This window comes from Schistocerca nitens, chromosome 3, assembly GCF_023898315.1.
Source record: "Schistocerca nitens isolate TAMUIC-IGC-003100 chromosome 3, iqSchNite1.1, whole genome shotgun sequence".
In the NCBI taxonomy this organism is placed as follows: Eukaryota; Metazoa; Arthropoda; class Insecta; order Orthoptera; family Acrididae; genus Schistocerca; species Schistocerca nitens.
In genome coordinates, this window is record NC_064616.1 from 553521756 (window position 1) to 553526254 (window position 4499).

Here is a 4499-nt window from a genome sequence, read left to right on the forward strand (position 1 = left end):
TCGAACTCGGGACCTTTGCCTTTCGCGGGCAAGTGCTCTACCAACTGAGCTACCAAAGCACAACTCACGGCCGGTACCCACAGCTTTACTTCTGCCAGTATCTCGTCTCCTACCTTCCAAACTTTACAGAAGTTCTCCTGCGAACCTTGCAGAACTAGCACTCCTGAAAGAAAGGATATAGCGGAGACATGGCTTAGCCACAGCCTGGGGGATGTTTCCAGAATGAGATTTTCACTCTGCAGCGGAGTGTGCGCTGATATGAAACTTCCTGGCAGATTAAAACTGTGTGCTCGACCGAGACTCGAACTCGGGACCTTTGCCTTTCGCGGGCAAGTGCTCTACCAACTGAGCTACCGAACCACGATCACGGCCGGTACCCACAGCTTTAGTTCTGCCAGTATCTCGTCTCCTACCTTCCAAACTTTACAGAAGTTCTCCTGCGAACCTTGCAGAACTAGCACTCCTGAAAGAAAGGATATAGCGGAGACATGGCTTAGCCACAGCCTGGGGGATGTTTCCAGATACTGGCAGAAGTAAAGCTGTGGGTACCGGCCGTGAGTCGTGCTTCGGTAGCTCAGTTGGTAGAGCACTTGCCCGCGAAAGGCAAAGGTCCCGAGTTCGAGTTCGGTCGGGCACACAGTTTTAATCTGCCAGGAAGTTTCATATCAGCGCACACTCCGCTGCACAGTGAAAATCTCATTCTGGAAACATCCCCCAGGCTGTGGCTAAGCCATGTCTCCGCTATATCCTTTCTTTCAGGAGTGCTAGTTCTGCAAGGTTCGCAGGAGAACTTCTGTAAAGTTTGGAAGGTAAGAGACGAGATACTGGCAGAAGTAAAGCTGTGGGTACCGGCCGTGAGTCGTGCTTCGGTAGCTCAGTTGGTAGAGCACTTGCCCGCGGAAGGCAAAGGTCCCGAGTTCGAGTCTCGGTCGGGCACACAGTTTTAATCTGCCAGGAAGTTTCATATCAGCGCACACTCCGCTGCAGAGTGAAAATCTCATTCTGGTGACAGGAAATGGTTAGGTTAAGCTACTGGGAGACCATTTGCAGCCAAACAACGATGGAATTCTTATAGATGACAATGCGTCATGTCACTGGGCTACAGTTGTTCAAGAATGGCTTGAAGACGATTCTGGACATTTAGAACGAACGATTTGGCCACCACATCGCCAGACATGAATCCCATTGAACATTTATGGGACACAATGATGAGGTCAGTTCACGCACAAAATCTTACACCGGTAACATTTTCTCAATTGTGGTCGGCGGTAGAGGCAGTATGGCTCAATATATCTGTAAGGGATTTCCAGTCAGTTGTAGAATCAATGCCATATCTAGTAGTTGCGCTATGCCAGGCAGAAGAAGGTTAGACACGATATTAGGAGCTACCCCATCACTTTTGACACCTTAGTGTACTTCCAGCATGACTGAGCCCTTTCACATCTTACCAGACGTATAAAGGAACATCTCAGCCCCATACGTGAGTGGTTCGAAGCTTTCTTAAGTAAAAGATCCCATTACGTTGTTCTCGACGGCGAATGTTGGTCGCAGACATGGGTATCGACAGGAGTTCCCCAGGGAAGCATGATGGGACCGTTCTTATTCTCTGTATACACTACCGGTCAAACGTTTTCGATCACCCACGATAAAAATTGCATACGCCATTTAAGTGTACAAGTACATCTCGCAAACTACATAGACTAATAAAATAAACATCTACTCTCTGTGTCATTAAGTACAATACAATATGGTTTAGACTTAAGCCTCTACAAAGTATCCACCCTTTGCCCTCAGAACAGTTGGACGAACTCTTGGCATTCTGGAGATAAGATTTTGTAGTGTGTTTGCAGATACTGGAGGCCAACTCGTCTTTAAATTATTCCATAGATCTTCAATACTAGATGACCATAGTTTTCTGGCTTCCCTGTCAAGTTCATCCCATGCTTCGCCGTTGGCGTCGCACACTGACTCTTCATACGTTCTCTACGAAGTCGACAAACAAACGTTCGACAATGGCCTCCAAATACTTCAAACTTAGATTCGTCTGTGAATAACACTTCTGACCATTGTTGGACGCTCTAGTTTTTGTGTTACTGTTCTCACTGCAACCTTTTCACTTTATTTTGTTTGCGTAAAAAGGTTTTTTTTTTTTTTTTTTTTTTTTTTTTTTTTTTTTTTTTTTTTTTTTTTTTTTTTTGCCACAATTCACCCCTTCAGACTTTGAACACGAATACGACGTTGGACTTTCGAGATAGAGATCGGAGATGCTCGCATACTATTTACTTTCTCATGAATTTCAGGTGCAGTGCGAGCCCTCTGACGTTTACTCTGTACACATATGAACTGACCTTTCCTGTACGATGCTACTCGGGGTCTTCCTAATCGCAAAACACTTGCATGGGCACTAGTTTGCTTGAACCGCTGCAATGTAGAGGCCACTGTAGATTGGGCTATGACAACTTTTATTGCTATTGTCCTACTAGAAAAACCTTCTGATGAAGAGCTATAATTACAGAGCGTTTTTCAATTCCAATCTCCCGCTTCCATCCCAGTAGGAGGTAATATAATATAAACCTGATCAAGTATACAAACACACTGCTAGATGCACACAACGTATTATAAATTAATTCGAACGGACTGCCACACAGACAGCTGAAGAAATGAGGCCAACCCGAATGGAACCAAAATGGTTCAAATGGCTCTGAGCACTATGGGACTTAACATCTATGGTCATCAGTCCCCTAGAACTTAGAACTACTTAAACCTAACTAACCTAAGGACAGCACACAACACCCAGCCATCACGAGGCAGAGAAAATCCCTGACCCCGCCGGGAATCGAACCCGGGAACCCGGGCGTGGGAAGCGAGAGCGCTACCGCACGACCACGAGATGCGGGCCCGAATGGAACCATCTTTGGTAAAGGCACGTCAGTGTATGGATGCTCATCAGCAGTGTCTACGCGCTGTTTACGTGATTATACTTCTTTTATTATCAGAATGGAAATATACAGAGTATTCAAAACGAAATCTATGTTTTATCCACGAACCCGTAGTTGTGATAGGTGATCGAAAACTTTTGACAGGTAGCTGTGGTGTACGGGTAGGTGTCGTCGTTGAGTGACTATACGAGAATACAAAATGACTTAGACAAAGTTTCTAGTTGGTGTGATGAATGGCAGCTAGATCTAAATGTAGAAAAATGTAAGTTAATGCACATGAGTAGGAGAAACAGTCCCATAATGTTCACAAGTAGCATTAGCAATGTTCTGCTTGAAACAGTCACGTCGATTAAATATCTAGTCGTAGCGTTGCAAAGTGATATGAAATGGAAAGAGCATGTAAGGATTGTAGTGTGGAAGTTGAATGGTCGACTTCAGGTTATTGGAAAAATTTGAGGGAAGTGTGTTTCATTAAAGGAGACTGCGTATGGAACACTAGTACGACCCATTCTTGAGTACTGGCATCGCCAACAGGTCGGGCATCGAAGTAACTTAGAGGTGGGCTGCTAGATTCGTTACCGGTAGGTTTTGATCAACATGCAGGTATTACGAAGAGGCTTCGAGAATTCATATTACGGAGATACTTCGGGACTCAAATGGGAATCCTTGGAAGGAATGGGACGTGCTTGTCGAGGAGCACTATTGAGAACATTTAGAAAACTGGCATTTCGTGCTGATTGCAGGACGATTCTACTGCCGCCAACGTACATTTCGTCCAAATTATGTAAATTGAATGTGGAGAGGAGAGAAAGGAAAGGAAAAGCGCAGAACTAAGGATATCAGCTGCATACGGACTTTATGCGGAATATGAGGCGACGAGAGAAAATTCGTGCCGCACCAAGACTCGAACCTATGATCTCCTGCTTATTAGGCTGTTCCGTTAACCACTACGCCACCCGGACGCAGTATTTATCGCAAATGCGATGACTATCTCGCCACGCTCCCAAGTTGACTGACTCACATTCCCATCTAGCGCCACCTACCCGCAGTCTCCAACCATGTTCCACACGTTCGCTAATTTTAGATTGCCGCTGGAGGTCGAAAGTAAATGTGCATCCGCAATGAAGGTTGTGGGTACGTAATGTTTCCATAAGGTGAGGTTCAATACCCGTAAAGTATGCCTTTTAACCATCAGCTGTTTAAAAAAAAATGGTTCAAATGGCTCTGAGCACTATGGGACTTAACATCTGAGGTCATCAGTCCCCTACAACTTAGAACTACTTAAACCTAACTAACCTAAGGACAAAACACACATCCATGCCCGAGGCAGGATTCGAACCTGCGACCGTAGCGGTCGCGCGGTTCCAGACTGAAGCGCCTAGAACCGCTTGGCCACACAGTCCGGCTCAGCTGTTTGTCCCATCAGTCATCTACCGGTTTCCGTTATTAACAATCATCCAAGGGTACAACAGATTAGTTAAAAGCATCCCATATTCCTTTGAAGGAATGCTTTTAACTAATCTATTGTGCACTACATCCGGGATGATGGCTAATAACCGG

General features: G+C 45.3%; 1 non-coding gene across 1 annotated transcript; it reads left to right on the top strand.

The window, feature by feature from the left end:
• Positions 1-862: 862 nt before the first annotated feature.
• Trnap-cgg (transfer RNA proline (anticodon CGG)) lies at positions 863-937 on the top strand. The gene has a single exon. It is a non-coding gene; the product is annotated as a tRNA-Pro (tRNA).
• The last annotated feature ends 3562 nt before the right edge of the window (positions 938-4499 follow it).